At 47.7% G+C, this 25349-nt stretch overlaps 1 pseudogene; it reads right to left on the bottom strand.

The window, feature by feature from the left end:
• Positions 1-4537: 4537 nt before the first annotated feature.
• Positions 4538-25349, bottom strand: part of LOC134352482 (zinc finger protein 721-like) — a 46816-nt pseudogene continuing 26004 nt past the window's right edge.

Genomic DNA, 25349 nt, shown 5'->3' with positions numbered 1-25349 from the left:
TCCTTGCTTCCTAAACCTCATGTATGCTGCCTTCTTCCTCCTGACTAGATTTTCCACCTCATTTGTCACCCATGGTTCCTTCACCCTACCATTCTTCATGTTCCTCACCGGGACAAATTTATCCCTAACATCCTGCAAGAGATCCCTAAACATCGACCACATGTCCATAGTACATTTCCCTACAAAATCATCATCCCAATTCACACCCGCAAGTTCTAGCCTTATAGCCTCATAATTTGCCCTTCCCCAATTAAAAATTTTCCTGTCCTCTCTGATTCTATCCTTTTCCATGATAATGTCAAAGGCCAGGGAGCGGTGGTCACTGTCCCCCAGATACTCACCCATTGAGAGATCTGTGACCTGACCCGGTTCGTTACCTAATACTAGATCTAGTATGGCATTCCCCCGGTCGGTCTGTCCACATACTGTGACAGGAATCCATCCTGGAACGGAAGGAGAAGGGGCAGATGGAGTGAGGGGCCGAGGTCGTGGGGACTGGAGGTGGTGGAGGGGAGGCGATTGAAGCGGCTGGAGTTTTGGGAGTGGCCGAGGAAAGGACTGAGGGCATGTGGTCAAGGGGCCCCATGAGTGTTTCTGTGTGTGTGCGTGTGTTTGTGTGTGTGTGTGTGTGGGGGGGGGGGGGGGGGGGCGGGAATAGTCGCGCTTTCTCCTAAGCGCCAGTTATTGCGATGACTCCTGGGCACCGATTGTCGTAATGTCGTTCTCAGCGGCTCTTGTTGCGACGCCCAGCCGTCACTGGAAGTCGGGGAAGCAGAGACCCATCGACTCCGCTCCCTTACCTCCCAGCTGATCCCTCCGCCCTCTGGGTCCGCTTGGGGCGCCCTGACTCCCAACAGCAGGAGTCCGGCACACCCAGCGGGGTTTCAGCGCTTCCCCGGTGAAGACGGTCTGAAGGATTGAGGGCATCGCAGCCGCCATTCGTCGGAGGATTCTGCCGTGCAGATAGAAGGCGATCTAGATCTTCCCGGTTAGGTGTTCGGCTCAACCGGTGAGCGCTGCAGCTCTCTGGGACACTGATCCTGAAGACAGCAAATTCAACTGTAGATATTGTGGAAGAGTAAAGAGCGAAGTCAGGTGAACAATACTGGGGGTGGGGACTTAGTGTCCAATCGGTACAAAGGGATCACGTTGATCTGCGCCTAACTGTGGGATCTGTTCTGTTCCTATCTGGTATTGGTTGCTGGGGTTTCAAACCTTATTCGTAAATGGTAAACTCAAAACAAAGCTCGCGTCATAATCTGGCGGTCACGTCATTGAACGCGACATAATTATCACACGGGACTCTCGGCTCGGAGTGAAACACTTGTCCGTTTTTGTCTCCGAATAAACACTTTACGCGTCAATGTGACCAGCGAGGTAATGACATGAGATTTCCATCAACGCGTCCTTAACGTTGCTCATTCCAACAGCCGCGCTCCCTATCACCACCCTTCCCTGTTTACCGCCCTCTCCATGTCCTGTCCGTTACTTACTCACTCCGTGTTTATCAGAGAGGGGGGAGAGAGACCTTCCTCTCCCTGCTTGGTATTCCAGACAATCCGAGACCATTCCCACTCGTTGATATCCCATCCTCCCCGGCCAATGATTGTCAGGTGACTTGTGGCGAGTTACATTAATTGCCGTGGTTCCCGCATCCCAAAGTATTGGCTGTAAAGTTCTGTGGGGTGACCTGAGATTGTGGAGGGCGCTTCGTATCCTGCAAATCTTCCTCTCTATTTGGTAGAAGGCCTTGTAGCCGCGACTCGGCGCCTCGCCCCTTTTCCAATGCCCCTCTCTGTTAAGCTGTCTAGTTCCGGGCCCCAGTCCCATTCTCGATCCGATATTCGAGCAGGGTAGAGAGCGGCGCGGGGAAATGGGAACAAGAGCAGGCTGGTCGCCTGCTCAAGCCCGAGCGAATGTTCACGGGCCTGCTCTCGTCTCCTGCAGCACTCTCCCATGGCGCCCGCTCTGCCGTCTTTCAAAACAAAAATAGCAGTTTTTTAAACTTCTGAAATTGACTTTAATCCTACCCTAAAGTAAAGTAGTTCTAGTCATTATAAATAACAAAATGTCAAAAACCAGAAATATACAACTCAATTTCAGCAACAATGAATAAAGGGGTCACAGTATCTCTGAATTGAAAAATATGATTGAATATACCAACTGTCCTGCTACACCTCAGTGATGCATAGCAAATACGGCAAGTGACCCAGCCTCCGGACCCACCTGGTGTCGAGAATTGCGGAGATTCGCCGCCCTGAGCTTCAGATTTCTTGCCGCTTCTAACTTGTCATGCGTACCCGCCAGGGTTAAATATATTTCAATAAAATCATCTCTCGTTCTTCTAAAGCATACCTTATTTCAGTCCTTTCCTACTAGGATTACCTCCACATCCCGGGAATTAACCAATTGAACCCTTTCTGGGAATGGTCCTAAAATGCTTTGTTAGATACTCCCTGTCCCTAATAAAGTGGCCACTGTGTGTCTCCGTGATCTTCTGCTGCTGTAGCCCAGCCACTTCGAGGTTCGACGTGTTGCGCGTTCCGAGATGCTCTCCTGCACACCACTGTTGTATCGTGAGGTTATCTGCGTTACAGTCGTCTTCCTGTTCGCTTAAACTAGTCTGGCCACTCTCCTCCGACCTCTCTCATTAACAAGACGTTTTCACCCACAGAGCTGCCGCTACCTGGATAATTCCTGGTTCTCACACCATTCGCTGTCATCTCTACAGACTGTTGTGCGTCTAAATCCCAGGAGACCAGCAGTTTCAGAGATACTCAAGCCGCCCCGTCTGGCACCAACAATCATTCCACAGTCAAAGCCAGTTAAATTACATTTCTTTCCCCATTCTGATGTTTGGTCTGAACAACAACTGAACCTCTTGACCATGTCGGAATGCTTTTATGCAACGAGTGGCTGCCACGTGATTGGCTGGTTTGATATTTGCATTAAGGAGCAGGTGTACAGGTGTGATAAAGTGACGAATGGGTGTTTACACCTGCTGACGCTCACCCTCCCCACAACCGGCAGGCTCGGCGTGGGTGACAGCCGCTGATGGTAGCGCCCCTGTGTCTGGTGTTCACTGTTTCCTGTCCCCCTGTATAACTGCACTACCCGTGAACACTGGTGCACACAGCTGGCGCTAGTGGTCTTCACCTGGTTACATTGCCTCGCCACCGCGCACCTCTCTGCCCCTGAACTAAATCGGTCTCCGGTCATGGTTTCGCTAGCCCTGCCCCTCGCGGAGCCCTCACCGGTTCCCCTTGACCCGATAAACCCTTGCTCTGAACCCAGGCCTCGCACCAAGCAGAGCAGACTTCCCTCCGTGACGGAAGTGCCACCAGTGTGTGTAAAAAACTTTCCTTTATTCACCAAGTACGTTTAACATGTATTAGGAATTTGCTGTGGTGTGTTGGTGCGACACGCAACAAAAACAACATTCAACAATTACAAAGAGTAAAAAATTATCTGAAAATAAAGTTACAAGCATGGATTTGAGATCAAATGTGCATAAACACAGTATCGGCAGCGTGTGTTGACAATGTAAACGGCGATTTAATTGCAGTAACTGAGGTAATGTGGAGGGAGGCAACTAGAATGGTTGATCAGATTAACTGCCGAGGGGACGGGAGGAATTTTTAAAATTGCTTTTTTGTTGTTGTTATTGTTTTGTTTTAATAGCCCGATAACACTTTCCAGGAGGGAACTTTTGGAAAATCCAGTTTGCAGGGTGGGTCGCGTCTGCAATGATTTCCCCGTCCGCTTCTTTGTCCCGGACACGTACAGGTCCTGACGGTGATGGTGGACTGCGGCCAGTGGCCCGTTTCTGCGGACCTGACAGTTCGCCGTGGTTTCCATATTTTGAGAGAGGTTTCTGCCCCTGGCTGATGCGAAGACGCTGTCTGTGAGGCCGGTGTAGAATTGCCCCTGTACGCTCTGGGGAAGAAGGAATTTTTGCGACTGCCGCTAGAAGCACCTCCTCCGCTGAGCCCTTTTGCGTCTACTTTTAGGAGTCGCCTTATTCCCTGTTGAACACGGGCTGGGAGAAAAGAGTTCAACTCTCCTGTGACGCTGGAGACCCCAGTAACGGGGATTATCTGGGATCAGATGCGTATAAACTGCCGCCCTCACTGGCGGGATTCAGAAGAAATCTCTCCCCCTGGAGGGCGACCACCATGCCGACACAACTCCCACAGGCACCGATACCTGGAAGCTGACGCCCGATGAGCGGCAGGATAATCCAGCGGGGTGAGCTGGAAGGAGGCCGGCGTGCAGTAGACACGCTGGCCGGAGAGGAGATCCCGGGTGAACCTTTAGCTGTGTGGAATAATCCGTCCTTGAACCAGCGTTTCCGTTTTACACAGATATAGGGGCTTGAGAGACAGGAGTTTCAAACCAGACCGCGTAAATCCGAGTCTGAGTAGACAAGAGGCGGGGTTGGGGTCGAAGAAGGCGGTCTGCCCTGGCGTTAAAGGACCGTGGGAGTGAGGGGGTGAGAGGAAAGGGGCTTTATTTTCTTGCTGTTGTGTTCTGAGTTGTTCTGACGAGCGTTGGAATGTGTGGCGACGCTTGTGGGCTGCGCCTTTAATCCGCAACCATCCAAGTGCCAGTTGTTAACACAAAGGACGCGTTTCACAGAATTTTTTAATGCATAAGTGACAAATAAACTTGTACTTTAATCTTGAACCCATTTAGCTCCGGTTCAGTCGTAGGAGTCACCAACATCGGCAGAGCTGCGCCCAGTGTCGCGTTTCAGCCCTGGGTCTGTCTACAGGCGGCAAATATCCGGCTGGCGTCTCGGCAGCTGCAGGCTCACAAATTCCACATCTGTTCCAGTTTCTCGTTGTCTCGGGACACTGGCTAGCTACCAAATCCGACACGGCACTCGGAGCGGGCGATTGGCCTCTCCCCAGCACAAAGCAGCCTCCAGATGGGCCAGCGACGATGAGCGAGCGAATCCCGTCCCGCAGGCAGAGCAGCCGAACGGCCTTCCGCTGGCAGGAACTCGATGGCGGATCGACAGGTGAACTCCCTCCCGCAGTCAGAGCAGGTGAGTGGTCTCTAGCCGGCGTGAACCCGCTGGTGCCTCAGTAAGGCAGATGATTCGGTGAATCCCTTGCCACATTGGAAGCAGGTGAAGAGCCTCTCTCCGGTGTGCATCCGCTGGTGGATCACCAGGCTGTAGGACTGAGTGAATCCCTTCCCACAGACAGGGCAGCTGAACGGCCTCTCTCCGGTGTGCATCCGCTGGTGGATCACCAGGCCGTACGACTGAGTGAATCCTTTCCCACAGACAGGGCAGCTGAACGGCCTCTCTCCGGTGTGAACCCGATAGTGTGTGACCAGGCTGGAGGACTGGGTGAATCCCTTCCCGCACTCGGAGCAGACGAAGGGCTTCTCGCCCGTGTGGACTCGCTGGTGGGTCACCAAACTGGACGATCGGCTGAATCCCTTCCCGCACTCGGAGCAAGTGAAGGGTCTCTCTCCGGTGTGAACGCGCTGGTGTCTCAGTAAGATGGAAGACTCGGTGAATCCTTTCCCACATTCGGAGCAGGTGAACGGCCTCTGCCCTGTGTGAATCCGCTGATGTCTCATCAAATCGTTGGGTCGTTTATAGTTTCTCCCGCAGTCGGGACACTGTCGAAGGCTCATTGCTGCGGCGACCGGAGTGTGTAATCACCGATCGGCTTCCCAGTCACACGGCGGCTGAAGGTTCCTCTCCAGCCCGCTGAAGCCTCCGTGAGTTCGGCGGCGGGTCGAAGCTGAGCCTGGGATCGCCGATCAAGTCAATGCCGAGGCTGAATATCATCAAGGGCCCGAGAAGCAGCCCCCGGCTGGGGCAAAATGGGTGCGAGTTTCAGTCACCCAGCGCGCCGCTGCATCGGGCCAGCCCCGGTCTCTCCCACCCAACCTTCCCCCCGACCCCCCAGCTTTCTGCGGACCGATTTGGAGCCAGAATGCACTGCGAGTCGCAGCTGGTGTTTGCGCGCTTGGAGGGTCATGGCAGATAGAGTGGTTTCTGGTGCGCGAGGGTTTGTGGGTGATCTGGTGTCCATTGATTCCGCTGTAAGCAGCGAGTTTTGTTCTCCGTGCATCGCTCGAGTTTGAAAACAGAGACGGTGTGATTCAGCTTGCAGGGTTGTTCAAACGATCTTCCAATATATTCAAGGAACTGAAACAGGAAAGATTAAACTCGGCTAAACGCATGGTTTCGCGGACAACTTAGCTTAATTTGGTCAGGTTGAAACATTTGTTTGGAATGGTGAATGTTTGGGATCAGGCGTAGTGGCTGTGCCGTCTCCCAATTCCAGCGACCACGATTCAAATCTGACCTCCGCTGTTGTGTGTGTGTGTGTGTGTGACGTTTGTAAAGTTCTTCCTGTGACCACGTGGGGTTTCTCCTCTCAGACCCTATGGACGGACATATCAGAAAGGGAAATAAAAGTCGAATCAAAATAGGTAGCCTTCGGGAAGTCCTGCCTTTCGCGGCAGGCAGAGTGAAGGTGTTCGACAACGCATCCTAGTCACACACGGCATAGAAACATAGAAACATAAAAAATAGGTGCAGGAGTAGGCCATTCGGCCCTTCGAGCCTGCACCGCCATTTATTATGATCATGACTGATCATCCAACTCAGAACCCCGCCCCGCATGGATGTGGTAAGGACTTCATTTCTCCTAATGGGAGGGGGGGGGGCAGTTCCCAGCCAGGTTCTTTTCTCCCTTAAAAGACAATGGCAAAGCTGGTGTTTTTATTATCGTGAAGCACGGGGTCGCGTTTGGGAAGCGAGAGGTAACCCATGGGGTCACAGGGGGTAAGGTTAACAATGATCTTTATTTGTCACGTAATACATCCAAACACAGTGAAACTTGCTGCTGCCAGGACTGATCCTGGGACATACCAGGGAATTTAAAGTTATCACCCCCGATCCACACGAGCACTGGCTCAAGGGCCATCGATTTCTTCCTCCTGTCGTCAATAATCAGCCCTTTGGTTTTCAAGACGTTAAGTGAGAGGCTGTTGTTGTGGCAACAGTCAGCCAAATTTTCAATCTTCCTCCTTTAAGCCGATTAGTCGCCATATTTTACGCTAACCGCTTGGCTGCGCTTCCGCTCTCAGTCTCCACGGGAACAACTGCGAAGGCCAGGATTGTGAAGGACAATAGTGAACCCAGCTGTTTCTGCCTAGTCTTTCATCTGGCATCATTGGTGGTGCCATCAATTTGAGTTAGGTGATTGGCACGTCACCAAGGAAGCTAACTGTCTTCTGGTGGAGAGCTTCCAGGAACCGTCTGGTTTAAGGGAAGAAGCTGTTACTGAACCCGGCGCTGGGAGACTTGAGACTTCTGTAACTCCTACCGGACGGCAGCTGCGAGAAGATGACCCGGCCCGGGTGGTGAGGTTCTTTGAAGATTATTATTGCCTTCTTCCAGACCTTCTTTGCAAAAGCAATGTGCACAAAGAGATGGAGGATCATCTCATACCCATCACAGCCACCTCAAGCTTGGCGTTAGCTGCAGGTGTAGCGCCATCGGTGCAGGAAGGGTCTGGCAGGGAGGTTCCTCTCACTACCACCTGCGCTGACTTCCGGCAGTGAAACATTCTGCTAAATGATTTTGACCGTCTGGTCGGGAGACCATCCCGCAAGACCCATGGTGTCTCTTTCTTCAACGGAAGGTTCGTGTGGCTTCAGCCAAGGTGACAAACTCCCTCTTGTGAAGGACAAAGTGGGTTTTAAAACAAGCCGGCAAACTTTCAGGCTCGCGTTATTTTGGCGCCGACCCGAAAATCCAGCATGGTATGTTGACGCTGGAAGCGTGACGACACTTGCGGGCTGCCCCCAGCACAACCTATCCGATTTGACTTGTGTGTAATTGTCTTAGGCTATATTTAAACCATTGGCAAGACTCTCTAGCTTCACCAATAATTGGCAGAGACGATAAGACGGAATGAATGTAGATGAGAGTTGGATAGTTGATAAGACTCAGAGGGCAGGAGGGCTTCTTTACGTGCTCTGCCTCTCTATAGTATATTGTTTTGTATCTGCTCTGCTATTCAGCACAAAACTGTTTCCGTTTCCCTGATGATTTCAATTGCATTCGCCTTACCAAGGTGCGATACACTGTATCTGGAGTCTTGCATACAATTCTGGTCGCCCCACTATAGGAAAGATGTCGAGGCTTTGGAGAGGGTGCAGAAGAGGTTCATCAGGATGTTGTCTGGTTTAGAGGGTTGTGCTATCATGAGAGGCTGGACAAACTTGGGTTGTTCTCTTTGGCGTGGCAGAGGCTGAGGGGAGATCTGATAGAGCTTTACCCTGAGTATTGTGAACAGTTTGGGGCTCCTTATCTTAGAAAAGATGGGTTGGCATCGGAGAGGGTCCAGAGGAGGTTCACAAGAATGATTCTAGGAATGAAAGGGTTACTATTCTTGTGAACCCCCTCTGACGGCTCTGGGTCTGTACTCGTTGGAATTTAGAAGGATGAGGGGGATTGCATTGAAACCTTTCGAATGTTGAAAGGACTAGACAGAGTAGATGTGGAAAAGATGTTTCCCATGGTGGGAGAGTCTAGGACAAGAGGGCACAGCCTCAGGATAGAGGGGCGCCCTTTCAAAACAGAGATGCGGAGAAATTACTTTCGCCACAGGGTGGTGAATTTGTGGAATTTGTTGCCACATGCAGCTGTGGAGACCAGGTCGTTGTGTGTATTTAAGGCAGAGATTGATAGGTTCTTGATTGGACACGGTGTCAAAGGTTACAGGGAAAAGGTCAGGAACTGGGGTTGAGGAGAGAAAAAAAGCATCAGCCATGATTGAATGGCGGAGCAGACTCGATGGGCCAAATGGCCTAATTCTGCTCCTATGTCTTATGGTCTTTACAAGATTATGAGAGGCATAGATAGAGTAGAGGGGGAGTAATCGTTTCCCAGTGTAGAAATGTCTAATACCAGAGGGCATGCATTGGAGGTGAGAGGGGGTGGGTTCAAGGGGGATATGAGGGTTAAGTTTTTTTTACTCAGAGAGTGGTGGATGCCTGGAATGCACTGCCTGGTATGGTGTTTAGAGGCAAACATATTACTGGATTTTAAAGACGTTTAGACACATGAACATGAGGAAAATGGGGGACATGGACATAGTGTAGGTAAGCATTCATACCAAGTCTGCTCTGCCGTTCCATCATGGATGATTTACTATCCCTCTCAACCCCTTGGTCTCCACCACCATCTGTGGCAACAAATTCCACAGATCCACCACCCTCACCTCCGTTATAAAGGGACATCCTTCTATTCTGAGGTTGTGTCCTCTAGAACTAGACTCCCTCACTATAGGAAACATAATTTCCACGTTCACTCTATCTAGACTTCTCAATATTCGATAGGTTTGAATGAGATCCTGCACCCCTCTGCCTCTCAAGCTTCTAAACTCCAACGACTACAGGCCCAGAGTCATCTTGTACATTGTGAGGCCAAGAATCTACCTTATCATACTAGGGAACCACTCAGTAGTCTTATAACAGCGGGGTGGAAATTGTCCTTGAGTCTGATGGTATGTACTTTCAGATTTTCGTATATTGTGCTCGATGGGAGAGGGAGAAGAGAAAATGACTGGGGGCAGGGTTTTTGATCACCTTGGCTGCTTTAATGAGCGAGGGGTGTGGACAAGGTTTGTGGAGGGGAGGCTGTTTTCCGTGATGAAAGAAAAGTCACTGATGAGGCAGCTGCAGATGTTAGGGTCCGGAACACTGTTCCATGGAACTTCCAGTCATGTCCTGGGGCTGAGAAATGATGGGGTATCTGGCCAAGTACTGAAAATCTGTGTGGGTTAGTGTTCACTGATCTATTTAACCTCTTGCTTCGGCAGTCTGAGGAACCGCCTGCTTCAAGCAGGCTTCAATTATACCTGTGCCTAAAAGAACTTGGTAACTTGCCTAAATGGCTCTCGTCCAGTAGCACTGACATCCACAGTGATGAAGTACTTTGAGAAGTTGGTGATGGAACTTCTGCCTGAGGAGCAACTTGGATCCGCTCCAGTTTGCCTACCGTCACAACAGGTCCACAGCAGATGCTATTTCATTAGACCATAAGATTTATGAGCAGAATTACGCCATTCAGCCCATCAAATTGGCTCCACAATATCATGTCTAATTTATTATCCTTCTCAACCCCATTTTCCAGCATTCTCCCCATAACCTTTAACACCCTGGCTAATCAAGGACCTATCAAACCCTCTTTCAACTTCCCGATGGGCTTTCCATCTGCCCATTCTCCTAATCTAAGTCCCTCTGCAGACTCCCTGCTTCCTCAACACTCCCTGCCCCTCCAGCTATCTTCGTAATGTCCACAAACTTGCCCATAAAGTGATCAATTCCATCCTCCAAATTATTGACATATAACATAAAAAAATCCAACCTCTGTGGAACACCACAGGTCACAAGCAGCCAACCGGAAAAGGCCCCCTTTATTCCCAATCTGTGCCTCTTTCCAGTCAGCCAATGCTTTATCCATTCCAGTACCTTTCATGCAATACCATGGGTTCTTATCTTGTCAAGCAGCCTCATGCATGACATATTGTCAAAGGCCTTCTGGAATTCCAAGCATACAATATCTACTGACTTTCCTTTCTCTATCCTGTCTGTTATTTCCTCAACGAATTCCAACAGATTTATCAGGAAAGATTTTCCCCTTAAGGAAACCATATGGACTTTGGAACAGACTCCAATATCTTCTATACCACTGAATTCAGGCTAACTAACCTATAGAAACATAGAAAACCTCCAGCACAATTCAGGCTCTTCTTCTGCCTCCCTCCCTTCTTAAAGAATTGAGTGACAGTTGCAATCTTCCAGTCCTCCGGAACAATTCTAGATTCTAGTGATCCTTGAAAGGTCATTGCTAAAGCCTCCACAATGTTTTCAGCCACCTGGGGTGTAGTCTACCTGGTCCGGGTGACTTCAGACCTTTCCGCTTCCCAAGCACCTTCTCCCTAGTAATACTAACTGTACCTCTTCTGCCCTTGACACTCTCGAACTTGCTAGTGTCTTCCACACAGTGAAGACTCACACAAAACATTTATTGATTTGTCTGCAATTTCTGTGTCCCCATTACTATCTCTCCAGCTTTATTTTCCAGCATTCCGATATCCATCTCTTCTACCCTTTATAGAGTTGAAAAAAAAAACATTACTATCCTCTGTTACTGGCTAGCATGACTTCATATTTAATCTTTTCTCTCCTTCTGGCTTTGTAGTTGCCTTCTGATGTTGTTTTAAATGCTTCCCAATCCTCTACCTTCCCACTGAGTTTTGCTCTATTAATGCTCTCTCTTTTGTTTTTATGCTGTCTTTGGCTTCCCTTCTCAGCCATGATGGCCTTAATCACCCTTCATCTTTGGGATGTATCTATCTTGCACCTTCCAAATTGCCCCCAGAAGCTCCAACCACTGCTACTCTGCTGTCATCCCTGATAGTGTCCCCTTCCAGTCAACTTTGTCCAGCTCCTCTCTCATGCCTCTGTAATTTCTTTTACTATACTGAAATACAGATACATCTGACTTCATCTTCTCACTCTCAAAATGCCTCATATTGTGATCACTGTCTCTGAAGGGTTCCTTTACCTTAAGCTCCCTGATCAGATCTGGTTCATTACACAACACCCAATCCAGAATTGCCTTTTTCCTAGTGGGCTCAACCACAAGTTGCTCGAAGAAGCCATCTTGTAAGCATTCTATAATATCCCTCTTTCGGGATCCAGCACCAACCTTATTTTCCCAATCTACCTATGTATTGAAAACCCCCATCACTATCATAACATTGCCCTTTTGACATACCTTTTCTATCCGTTGAGGAGAGCAGAGTCGATTGTTAGAGAAGAATGGCATCCCCAGAGTTGTCAGAATCACTTCCTGCAGACTGAATCAACCACGGACAAGACCCCAAACCTGAGATTGTTTCACAGCCACAAGCCTCACCTTCCAGGCAGAGTGACCACCCCACCCCCTTGTTATTCCACAAGAGTAAAAAATCCTCCACAATTAAATCTTTCGGCCTGAATGGGACAATTTAAAGTTCATTATGCTGTGTATTATATACTATTTAGTGTACTATAAATAGATTACACATTGAGTTGAAATACATTTGATATTGAGTTGGAGTTATAGTGCGTGGCCAAGTGGTTAAGGTGTCGGTCTAGTGATTTGAAGGTTGCTAGTTCGAGCCTTGGCTGAGGCAGCGTGTTGTGTCCTTGAGCAAAGCACTTAACCACACATTGCTCTGCGTTAACACCGGTGCCAAGCTGTATGGGCCCTAATGCCCTTCCCTTGGACAACATCGGTGGCGTGGAGAGGGGAGACTTGCAGCACGGGCAACTGCCGGCCTTCTATACAACCTTGCCCAGGCCTGCGCCCTGGAAACCTTCCAAGGCGCAAATCCATGGTCTCATGAGACTAACGGATGCCTATATATATATAGCTAAGCATGGAGGGAGGGTACTATATATATACTATTTGAGTAATATTGTAAATATATTGCATGATGAAGGAGTCTATTATTTTTTACATCGTTCATTATGGGTTATAGATAACGAGTGTGTGAATGGTATACATCATTACACCAAGTCACACGTGAGTGCATCACTACAGGAACAGAAAAGAAAACTCTAAGTGTGAAAGTATCCCTGCTCCTGTGTTTTCCTTTGGTTTGGTTTCCGGAACTACAAAACACATCAGTTACGATCTGTATCAGTGAAGAATTGATGGAGACAGGAGGCTCGTGTGGAGCACATCAGGCAGGATCAGAAGGAGTGAATGCTTGCCTGCACCCTGTACGTTCTGGGGATTTCAGAGACACTCAGGGCTGGTCACAGTCACCGACCTGTACTGCAGGGTCAGAGCCAAACTCACTGGTCCTCTGTACCTGGGTCCAGCGACCCACTCAGGGCAGCAGCTGGGCTCCAAGTGGGGAAGAGCGTTTCCCCTGCTCCTAAATGTCTCCGACAGAGAACAAAGCTGGTATTGGGCTGTGATGCTCATGGACATTTATAACACACTGAAATCACAAATTAAAAAACAAACCCTTTTTATAAATCAAAATGAATAAAAGTTATACACGATTAAAAACATTGAACAAGAGTTAAGTCTTTGAGAGGGGGTTCCTCCCCTCCACCACTGAGCTCCAAATTGGAATGAGTGTGGTCTCAGATGCCCATGCCAGCTCTGACCACATTCACAGGCCCTGGACCTGCCGTTGGTCTCCATGACGACTGGAGGAGCCACGTAGAAGATCTGACATCCCAAATCTGTCTGTAAGTTTGGAAGTGGAAATTTGGGCCTGTGCTCTATTAAGTGGTCAAACAGTGGGGGTCCCAATCAGAAACTGTGTGAAAGCCTACTCCATCTGGCCCAGTTTGTTTAAAATTGAGGATACTTATTTGGCTGAGATCCAGAATGTTAAATTCAGGCCGAGTTCTGAAAACTGATAACAACAGCAGAAATAATCTCCAAGTACCCACAATAACGATGGTCCAGTGCTGGGAATGAGCAGAATCCAAACCCCGCAGGCGTTTCAGCAGCTGTGATGCCAGACACGGCACAATTAATCCTTCTTCCCCGTGTGGACTTGCTGGTGTTCCTGCAGCTTGGAAAAGACTTTGAATCCCTTCCCACAATCGGAGCACGTGAATGGTCTCACTCTGGTGTGAACACGCTGATGCTTCAGCAGGTAAGAAGAGAGAGTGAATCCTTTACCGCACTCGGAGCAGGTGAACGGTCTCTCCCCGGTGTGGACCCGCTGGTGGGTGAGTAGGCTGGAGGACTCTGTGAATCCCTTCCCACACTCGGTGCAGGTGAACGGCCGCTCGCCGGTGTGAATCCGCTGGTGCGTGAGCAGGTGGGATGACTGGATAAAACCCTTCCCGCACTCTGCACAGGTGAATGGCCTCTCCCCAGTGTGGACCCGCCGGTGTTTCAGCAGGTTGGAGGAGCGACTGAATCCCATCCCACAGTCAGAGCAGGTGAACGGCTTCTCCCCGGTGTGAATCCGTCGATGACTCAGCAGGTGGGATGACCGACTGAATCCCACACCACAGTCGGGGCAGGTGAACGGTCTCTCCCCAGTGTGAACTCGCTGGTGGGCTACCAAGATGGACGACGTGCTGAATCCCAATCCACACTCGGTACATGTGAACGGCTTCTCCCCCGTGTGAATACGCTGGTGCGTCCGCAGGGAGGATGACTGAGTGAAGCCCTTCCCGCACTCGGAGCAGATGAACGGTCTCTCCCCTGTGTGGACCCTTTGGTGTCTCCTCAGTTTGGCTGAGTGAGCAAATCCCTTTCCACACTCAGAGCAGATGAATGGTTTCTCTGCTGTGTGGGTTCGCTGGTGTATCAGTAGTTGAGAGGAATCAACCAGTGGTTTCCCACAGACAGAGCAGATGAATGGTCTGTCAGCAGTGTGAACTCGCTGGTGCATCATCAGATAGGTAGACTGGGTGAACCCTTTCCCACAGACGGAGCAGGTGAATGGCCTCTCCCCGGTGTGAACTTGCTGGTGTTTCAGCAGGGTAGATGATTGAGTGAACCCTTTCCCGCAGTTGGAGCAGGTGAACGGCCTCTGCCCACTGTGAACCTGCCGATGTATCAGCAGGTGGGATGACCGACTGAATCCTTTCCCACACTCGGAGCAGGGGAAGGGTCTCTCCCCAGTGTGAACTCGCTGGTGTGTAACCAGGTTACATGACCGACTGAATCCCTTCCCACACTCGGAGCAGGTGAAAGGCCTCTCCCTGGTGTGAACTCGCTGGTGTGTAACCAGGATGGAAGATCTACTGAACGTCATGCCACACTCGGAGCAGGTGAATGGCCTCTCCCCCGTGTGCACCCGCAGGTGGGTCACTAGATGTGATGACTGAGTGAATCCCTTCCCACATTCGGAGCAGGTAAATGGCCTCTCCCCTGTGTGAACTTGTTGGTGTCTCTTCAGATTAGCTGACTGCGTGAACCCCTTCCCACACTCTAAGCAGCTAAAGGGTCTCTCTCCGGTGTGAATTCGCTGATGTATCAGAAGTTGCGAAGAATTCAATAATTCTTTTCCACACTCAGAGCAGGTGAAAGGCATTTCAGCTGTGTGTTTTTGTTCGTGCGTTATCGAGGCACTGGAATGCTTAAAGTTTTTTCCCACATGAGGAATGATGTCACTGCTGTGAAGCAGGTGTTTTCAACAATGGTTACATCTGCAGCCCACTGACCAGACACATAATAGGTGACAGTGTCTCCCCTGTATGAAAAACAAGATTCCTGCCGGGATGGGAAATCGCTTTGTTTCCAACCATTAACAACCAGCACTGTGTTTCTGACTTCTCCAGTTGTTCACTCACTCCGAGACGGGAAGAAAATTTCATTATAGACTGGGTGCTTTCTGCGCTGTAGTGCCCTATAGAGTTCCATTCTATAATATCCACCTGATTTTACCTCAGGCTGATCGATTATCACAATCTCACAACACACACAAAATGCTGGGGGAACTGAACAGGTCAGGTGACATCTATGGAAAGCAGTAAACAGTTGACATTTTGGGAAGAGGTCCTTTGTCAAGACATGAAAGGAAGGGGGAAGGAGCCAGAATAGGAAGGTGGGCTGAGGGGAAGGAGTTCAAGCTGGCGGGTGGTCAGTGAAAATCTATCGCACATACAGTATGTGTTTAGTTTCTTTCTACAGTGCTCCCTTCTCTGGATGTGTTTAAATCTCCTTCGACAGTGAGGAATCTGGAACAATCCTTCTTGTGTCTCAGTCTCACCGTCTTGCCGGTCGCAATGAGGATTGAAATCTCTTCCCAGCAGAGGTATAGCAGGCAGGCATTTCCCCTCGCATGGTTCTCAGCTGCCGATACACAGAGTGACTGTCAGATCCTGCTGTGATCGAATTGCCATGTTCCGGTCAAGCCCATCAATACCCTGTAAAAGGAATTCACAAAAATTACCACCAGGGAAAAAATGCATAATGAGTAACTTGAGTTTCTTTGGTCAACTGTGACTGAATTGGTACCACCTTCAGCTCTGAATCAGAAGAACGGGCATGGTGTGGGTGTGGGTGGGTTCTAGTCCAGTGCTGAGCATAAATGAAGTCTAAAAGTCATAAGATACAGGAGAAGAATTAGGCCATTTCGCCCACCTAGTCTGCTCTGCCATTTCATCACGGCTGATCCAATTTTCCTCTCAACACCCAGCTCCTGACTTCCCCCCATATCTTTTCATGCCCTAACCATTCATGAATCTATCAAGCTCTGCCTTAAATGTACATAAAGACTTGGGTTCTACAACTGCTTGTGGCAAAGAATTCCACAGATTCACCACTCTCTGGCTAAAGAAATTCCTCTTCATCAGAGTTGTTAAAGGATGCCCCTTTATCCTGAGACTGTATCCCCTGGTCTTAGACTCTCCCACCATAGGTAACGTCCTCTCCACATCCACTCCATCAGGCCTTTCACCATTTGAAAGGTTTCAATAAGGTCACCCTTCAGTCTTCTGAATTCCAGTGAATACAGAACCAGAGCCATCAAATCTCTTCGTATGACAAACCGTTCAGTCCTGGAATCACTTGTGTGAACCTCTTTTGAACCCTCCTCAGTTTCAGAATGGTTTCATATCTACGATAAGGGGCCCAAAACTACTCACCATACTCCAAGTGAGGCCTAACAGTGGTTTATAACGTCTCAACATTACATGCTTGTTTCTATATTCCAGTCCTCTTGAAATGAATGCTAACATCACATTTGCCTTCCCCACCACAGACTCAACCTGTAAGTTAACCTTTAGGGAATCCTGCACAAGGATTGCAAGTCCCTTTGCACCTCAATTGTTTGCTTTTTCTCTCCATTTAGAAAATAGTCACCCTTTCATTTCTTCTACCAAAGTGCATGACCATACACTTCCTGCCATTTGCCATCTGCCATTTCTTTATCCATTCTGCTAATCTGCCTGTCTTTCTGTAGCCTCTCTACTTTTTCATAACTACCTGCCCCTCCACCTATCTTCATATCGATTGCAAACCTTGCAACAAAGCCATCAATTCTGTCATCCAAATCATTGACATAAAAAGAAATGGACTCACCATAGAACCCTGTGGAACAGCATTAGTCACTGGCAACCAACCAGAAAAGGCTCCCTTTATTCCCACTCTTTGCCTCCTGCCAATCAGCCACTGCTTTTTCCATGCTAGTATCTTTCCTGTAACACCATGGCCTCTCATAGCTTGTTAAGCAGGCCCATGTGTGGCACCTTGTCAAAGGCCTTCTGAAAATCCAAGTACACAACATCAACCGATTCTCCTTTCTCTTTCCTGCTTCTTTCTTCAAAAAATTCCAACAGATTTGGCAGGCAAGATTTTCCCTTGAGGAAACCATGCTGACTACGGCTTATTTTATCATGTGCCTCCAAGTACCCTGAAACCCCATCCTTAACAATTGACTCCAACATCTCCCCAATCACTGAGGTCAGACAAACCGGCCAATATTCGTTTCTTCTGCCTCTCTCCCTTCTTGATGAGTGAATGACATTTGCAATTTTCCAGTCTTCCAGAACCATTCCAGAATCTAGTGATTCCTGAAAGATCATTACTAATACCTCCACAATCTCTTCAGCCACCTCTTTCAGAACGCTGGGGTGTACACCATCCAGTTCAGGTGACTTATCTACCTTTAAACCTTTCAGTTTTCCAAGAACCTTCTCCCTAGTAATCCTAACTTCACACACTTAATGACCACTGACACCTGGAACTTCTACCACATTGCTAGTGTCTTCTACAGTGAAGACCGATGCAAATTACTTACTCGGTTCATCTGCTATTTTGTTGTCCCCCATTACTACCTCTCTAACATTGCTTTCCAGCAGTGTGATATCCACTCTTGCCCCTTTTTCACATTTTATGTATCTTAAGAAACTTTTGGTAGCCTCTTTAATATTATTGGCTAGCTTACTTTCGTATTCCATCTTTACCTTCTTCAAGACCTTTTAGTTGCCTTCTGTTGGTTTTTAAAACCTTCCTAATCGTCTAACTTCCCAGTGATTTCTGTTCTATTATATGCCCTTACTTTGCTGTATGTTGGCTTTGACTTCTCTGTGTGGCTAGGCATCGCTTAAATACCATCTATAAATTTGCTGACAATACAACCATTGTTGGTAGAATCTCAGGTGGTGATGAGGGGGTGTACAGGAGTGAGATATGCCAACTAGTGAAGTGGTGCCACAGCAACAACCTGGCACTCAACATCAGTAAGACAAAAGAGCTGATTGTGGACTTCAGGAAGGGTAAGACGAAGGAACACATGCCAACCCTCAAAGGGGGATCAGAAGTGGAGAGAGTAAGTAGTTTCAAGTTCCTGTGTCAAGATCTCTGAGATCTAACCTGGTCCCAACATATCGATGCAGTTATAAAGAAGGCAAGACGGCGGCTATATTTCATTAAGAGTTTGAAGAGATTTGGTATGTCAACAAATACACTCAAAAACTTCTATAGATGTACCATGGAGAGCATTCTGAGAGGCAGCATCACTGTCTGGTATGGGGGGGGGGTGCTACTGTACAGGACTGAAAGAAGCTGAAAAGGGTTGTAAACTTAGTCAGCTCCATCTTGGGTACTAGCCTACAAAGTACCTAGGATATCTTCAGGGAACGGTGTCTCAGAAAGGCAGCATCCATTACTAAGGATCTCCAGGACATGCCCTTTTCTCACTGTTACCATCAGCTAGGAGGTACAGAGGTCTGAAGGCACACACTCAGCGATTCAGGAACAGCTTCTTCCCCTCTGCCATCCAATTCCTAAATGGACACTGAATCCTTGGACACTACCTCACTTTTTTAAATATACAATATTTCTGTTTTTTGCATGTTTTTTAAACCTATTCAATATACGTATACTGTAATTGATTTATTTATGTTTATTTTTTTCCTCTTCCATATTATGTATCGCTTTGAACTGCTGCTGCTAAGTTAACAAATTTCACATCACATGCCAGTGATAACAAATCTGATTCTGATTCTGGTCATGGTTGTGCCATCTTGCCTTTAGAATACTTCCTCCTCTTTGGGATGTGCAAATCCTGTGCCTTCCAAATTGCTTCAAGAAATTCCAGCCATCGCTGCTCTGCCATCATCCCTGCCAGTATTCTTTTCCAATCAGTTCTAGTTATCACCTCTCTCCTGCCTCTGTAAGTCCATTTACTCCACTGTAATACTGATACATCTGACTTCAGCTTCTCTTTCTCAAATTTCAGGGTGAATTTGATCAGATTATGACCACTTTCTCCGAAGGGTTCTTTTACCCTAAGCTCTCTAATCAATCCTGGCTCATTACACAACACCCAATCCAGAATTGCTAGTCCCCTACTGGGCTCAACTACAAACTGCTCTAGGATGCCATCTAGTAGAGATTCTAGAAATTCTCCCTCTTGGGATCCAGCACCAACCTGATTTTCCCAATCTACCTGCATATTGAAGTCCCCCATGATTATTGTAACATTGCCCATTTTGCATATGCATTTTCTGTCTCCTGTTGTAATTTGTAGACCACATCTTCACTACTGTTTGAGGGTCTTCTTACCCTTGCAGTTCCTTAGCTCTATCCACAATTCAACACCTTCCTACCCTATGTCACCTCTTTCTAATCAGGACCTAATAAAATGCATGTATATAAGACAGACTGCTCTATAAAGAGAAGACAGACTTTTGACCTCACTATCTACTTCTTTTTGACCTTGCACCTTACTGTCTATCTGCTCTGTGTTTCTTCTGTTGCTACTACACTTTTGTACTGCCTCAACACACTGTGTAATGATTGATCTGTATGAAGGGTAATGCAAGAAAAGCTTTTCACTGCACCTCAGTACGTGTGACATTTCCCATTCCAAATTCGAGATAAGCCCATAAGACATAGGAGCAGAATTAGGCCATTCAGTCCATCAAGTCTGCTCCACCAGAGCTGATTTATTATTCCTCTCAACCCTATTCTCCTGCCTTCTCCCTATAACCTTTGACACTGTCATCAGAGCCAACTCCAGACCAAGCGTGAGACTGAATTCAGCAAAGCAAGCTGAAGGAAGCCAGTCAAAAGGCACACCTGAACTTCACTTCCCCAGGCCACGCTGGTTACTTATTGAGGCTGATCAGAGCAGATCCAGCCCTGCCTTGCCCTCTAACCTCAATGTTCCTCTTGTGAGTGCAGCCACACCTTCAACCCCATCAGTCTCTATTTCCACTGAGTCTGAGCACTGGAGCAGCTAGACTATTCAACTTCCAAGTGCCCCTTCCTTTCAAAAAAGAAAAAAACAGAAAATGATTAAAGACCAGCAAGACATATGCATACATAAGATGAATTCTCAGAGTATTTTCCACAGGGTAGAGGTGTTTAAACCTGCAGGGCATCAGCTCACAGTGAGAGGGGAAAGATTTAAAGGGGAGCTGAATGGTGACTCTTCCCACACAAATGGTGGTAGGTACATGGAACGAGCTGCCACTGCAAATGGTACAGGCAGGTAAAATTACAATATCAAAAGGACACTTGGATGTTTACATGGATAGGAAATGTTTGGAGGCATACAGTCTACATGCAGATCATTGAGAGTATCTCTGGAAGAGATCTTGTGGTCGGCATGGAATACAATATTTAGCCTCTCTTGACAGGACAATTGAATCGGAGGGAATGTCCTCCTATGTAGGACAGAACGGCTAGGTTGATCTCAGAGTAGATTAAAAAGTTGGCACAACATCATGTGCCAGAGGGTCTCCATTGTAGTGTTCTATGCCAGTTTAGCCCTCTCAGGCTGCCGAACTCTCCCTGCATAGCTCATTAACCTCGAATTAACAACTCTCTGATCAGCAGTGAGTAACTCTCTGTGTGAGCAGCATGAGAATCAGTGCTGGGGCATGAGTCATTTAAAATTTAATAGTAATGACAGATGACGAGAGCGGGATTTCTGAAGCCGGATTTGCTGATGATTAAAAGATAGGTGGGGGCCAGCCGTGGGAAGAAGACAGACAGTCTGTAATGGGACAAAGAAAGGACACACAAGGAGGCAAAGGTCGGCAGATGATAAATCCAGGCTTATCCACTCACTTATTCAAACGCAGTAAACCTACAAAATATTGCGGTCCCGGGGTGGGGGGGGGCGTCTATCTATAAATAAATAATTTCCAGTTCCACTGACTTTACGGCGAATCCACCGACTCGAAAACGACCTAATGCACCATTATTACGATCCATTATTTTGTGTGCTTCTCTGGAATTCCAGCATCTGCAGAATCTCCTGTGTTTATTAAAGGGAAACCGGGTTTGACAGAGGAGTCGGCGCCGACAGGATCGATGAGGACGGGCAGGGAAGGAGAGGAGCAGAGAGTGGGGAGTGGGAGGATCGGGGAGAGAGAGCTGGGATGGCGAATGACCGCGGCTGTTTGTCTACGGCGGCCTGCGGTGTTTATGGAGCTGGCACTGACCTTTCCCCAGCCGCGGCGGGTGAGGGGAGGACCAGGCCCAGGCCCAGGCCCAGCCTCGGCGTCGATTTACCTCACAACCAGCGCTCGTCTCCTCAGGGCTTCTCACTCCGCCGCAGCACTGCGCGTGTTCGGTGCGCCTGCGCGGCCTGGGAACTGGCGGTGGTGGCGCCCGCGGTGACCGCTGCCTCCTCCTCCCCCCCGGCTCCTCTCTCCCACCTCCAGGCCTCGGGAGCCTCCAGCTGGCCTGGCCCGGAGAGCGGGAGCTAAGGTCAGCCGACTGCGGGAGCACGGGCACCGATCCGAGGACCAGGCAGCGGCGACGGGTCATTTTTACCCGAGGGAGCATCGACCTGGTGGTTTCAGTGTTGGCATCTCTGCAGAAACTGACTCACCCTGTTGGGTATCTCCAAATCAAAGTAAATTCACCATCTAGATCCAAGGTTGTTTAATGTCACTCTCAGTACACTGGTGTAAAGGAGAACGAAATAATTGTCACTCCCGATCTGATGCAGCGCAAGAAAGATAAAGACTAGAATCGCGAGAAAACAGACTAAATATAAATACAAACCCCATTTCCAGAAAAGTTAGGATATTTTCCAAAATGCAATAAAAACAAAAATCTGTGATAGGTTAATTCAAGTGAACCTTTACTTAACTGAGAAAAGTACAAAGAAAAGATTTTCAATAGTTTTACTGACCAACTTAATTGTATTTTGTAAATATACACAAATTTAGAATTTGATGGCTGCAACACACTCAACAAAAGTTGGGACAGAGTTAAAATAATATTGAAAAGTGCACAGAATATTCAAGTAACACCGGTTTGGAAGACTCCACATTAAGCAGGCTAATTGGCAGCAGGTGAGGTATCATGACTGGGTATAAAAGTAGCGTCCATCAAAGGCTCAGTCTTTGCAAGCAAGGATGGGTCGTGGCTCACCCCTTTGTGCCAAAATTCGTGACAGAATTGTTAGTCAGTTCAAAAGGAACATTTCTCAAGGCAAGATTGCAGAGAATTTAGGTCCTTCAACATCTACAGTACATAATATTGTGAAAAGATTCAGAGACATTTCAGTGCGTAAAGGGCAAGGTGGAAAACCACTGTTGAATGCGCGTGATCTTCAAGACCTCAGGTGGCACTGCCTAAGAAACCGTCATGCTACTGTGACAATTATAGCCACCTGGGCTCGGGAGTACTTCGGAAAACCATTGTCACTCAACACAGTCCGTCGCTGCATCCAGAAATGCAACTTGAAACTGTATTACACAAGGAGGAAGCCATACATCAACTCTATGCAGAAACGCCGGTGAATTCTCTGGGCCCGAGCTTATCTCAGATGGACCGAAAGACTGTGGAACCGTGTGCTGTGGTCAGATGAGTCCACATTTCAGCGAGTTTTCGGAAAACACGGGCGTCGAGTTCTCCGTGCCAAAGATGAAAATGACCATCTAGATTGTTATCAGTGAAAGGTGCAAAAGCCAGCATCTGTGATGGTGTGGGGTGCATCAATGCCCACGGCATGGGTGAGTTGCATGTATGTGAAGGTACCATTGACTCTGAGGCGTATATTAGGATTTTAGAGAGATATATGTTGCCATCAAGGCGACGTCTCTTCCCGGGACGTCCATGCTTATTTCAGCAGGACAATGCCAGACCACATTCTGCACGGGCTACAACAGCGTGGCTTTGTAGACACAGAGTGCGTGTGCTTGACTGGCCTGCTGCCAGTCCAGATCTATCTCCTATTGAAAATGTATGGTGCATCATGAAGAGGAGAATCAGACAACGGAGACCATGGACTGTTGAGCAGCTGAAGTCTTATATTAAGCAAGAATGGACAAAATTTCCAATTGCAAATCTACTACAATTAGTATCCTCAGTTCCAAAATAATTAAAAAGTGTTATTAAAAGGAAAAGTGATGTAACACAATGGTAAACATGCCTCTGTCCCAACTTTTGTTGAGTATGTTGCAGCCATCAAATTCTAAATTTGTGTATGTTTACAAAATAGAATTAAGTTGGTCAGTAAAACTATTGAAAATCTTTTCTTTGTACTTTTGTCAATTATATAAAGGTTCACGTGAATTAACATATCACAGATTTTTGTTTTTATTGCATTTTGGAAAATATCCCAACTTTTCTGGAAACATAGAAAATAGGTGCAGGAGTAGGCCATTCGGCCCTTCGAGCCTACACCGCCATTTATTATGATCATGGCTGATCATCCAACTCAGAACCCAGCCTTCCCTCCATACCCCCTGACCCCTGTAGCCACAAGGGCCATATCTAACTTCCTTTTAAACATAGCTAATGAACTGGCCTCAACAGTTTGCTGTGGCAGAGAATTCCACAGATTCACCACTCTCTGTGTGAAGAAGTTTTTCCTAACCTCGGTCCTAAAAGGCTTCCCCTCTATCCTCAAACTGTGACCCCTCGTTCTAGACCTCCCCAACATCGGGAACAATCTTCCCGCATCTAGCCTGTCCAATCCCTTTAGGATCTTATACGTTTCAATCAGATCCCCCCTCAATCTTCTAAATTCCAACGAGTACAAGCCCAGTTCATCCAGTCTTTCTTCATATGAAAGACCTGCCATCCCAGGAATCAATCTGGTGAACCTTCTTTGTACTCCCTCTATGGCAAAGATGTCTTTCCTCAGATTAGGGGACCAAAACTGCACACAATACTCCAGGTGTGGTCTCACCAAGGCCTTGTACAACTGCAGTAGTACCTCCCTGCTCCTGTACTCGAATCCTCTCGCTATAAATGCCAGCATACCGTTCGCCTTTTTCACCGCCTGCTGTACCTGCATGCCCACTTTCAATGACTGGTGTATAATGACACCCAGGTCTCGTTGCACCTCCCCTTTTCCTAATCGGCCACCATTCAGATAATAATCTGTTTTCCTATTTTTGCCACCAAAGTGGATAACTTCACATTTATCCACATTAAATTGCATCTGCCATGAGTTTGCCCACTCACCCAACCTATCCAAGTCACCCTGCATCCTCTTAGCATCCTCCTCACTGCTAACACTGCCACCCAGCTTCGTGTCATCCGCAAACTTGGAGATGCTGCATTTAATTCCCTCATCCAAGTCATTAATATATATTGTAAACAACTGGGGTCCCAGCACTGAGCCTTGCGGTACCCCACTAGTCACCGCCTGCCATTCTGAAAAGGTCCCGTTTATTCCCACTCTTTGCTTCCTGTCTGCTAACCAATTCTCCACCCACACCAATACCTTACCCCCAATACCGTGTGCTTTAAGTTTGCACACTAATCTCCTGTGTGGGACCTTGTCAAAAGCCTTTTGAAAATCCAAATATACCACATCCACTGGTTCTCCCCTATCCACTCTACTAGTTACATCCTCAAAAAATTCTATGAGATTCGTCAGACATGATTTTCCTTTCACAAATCCATGCTGACTTTGTCCGATCATTTCACCGCTTTTCAAATGTGCTGTTATCACATCCTTGATAACTGACTCCAGCAGTTTCCCCACCACCGACGTTAGGCTAACCGGCCTATAATTCCCCGGTTTCTCTCTCCCTCCTTTTTTAAAAAGTGGGGTTACATTAGCCACCCTCCAATCCTCAGGAACTAGTCCAGAATCTAACGAGTTTTGAAAAATTATCACTAATGCATCCACTATTTCTTGGGCCACTTCCTTAAGCACTCTGGGATGCAGACCATCTGGCCCTGGGGATTTATCTGCCTTCAATCCCTTCAATTTACCTAACACCACTTCCCTACTAACATGTATTTCGCTCAGTTCCTCCATCTCACTGGACCCTCTGTCCCTTACTATTTCTGGAAGATTATTTATGTCCTCCTTAGTGAAGACAGAACCAAAGTAATTATTCAATTG

Source organism: Mobula hypostoma, chromosome 10 (assembly GCF_963921235.1).
Source record: "Mobula hypostoma chromosome 10, sMobHyp1.1, whole genome shotgun sequence".
Lineage (NCBI taxonomy): Eukaryota > Metazoa > Chordata > Chondrichthyes > Myliobatiformes > Myliobatidae > Mobula > Mobula hypostoma.
The sequence above is the reverse complement of the archived record's forward strand: the minus strand, read 5'-3'. Positions and strand labels throughout refer to the sequence as shown.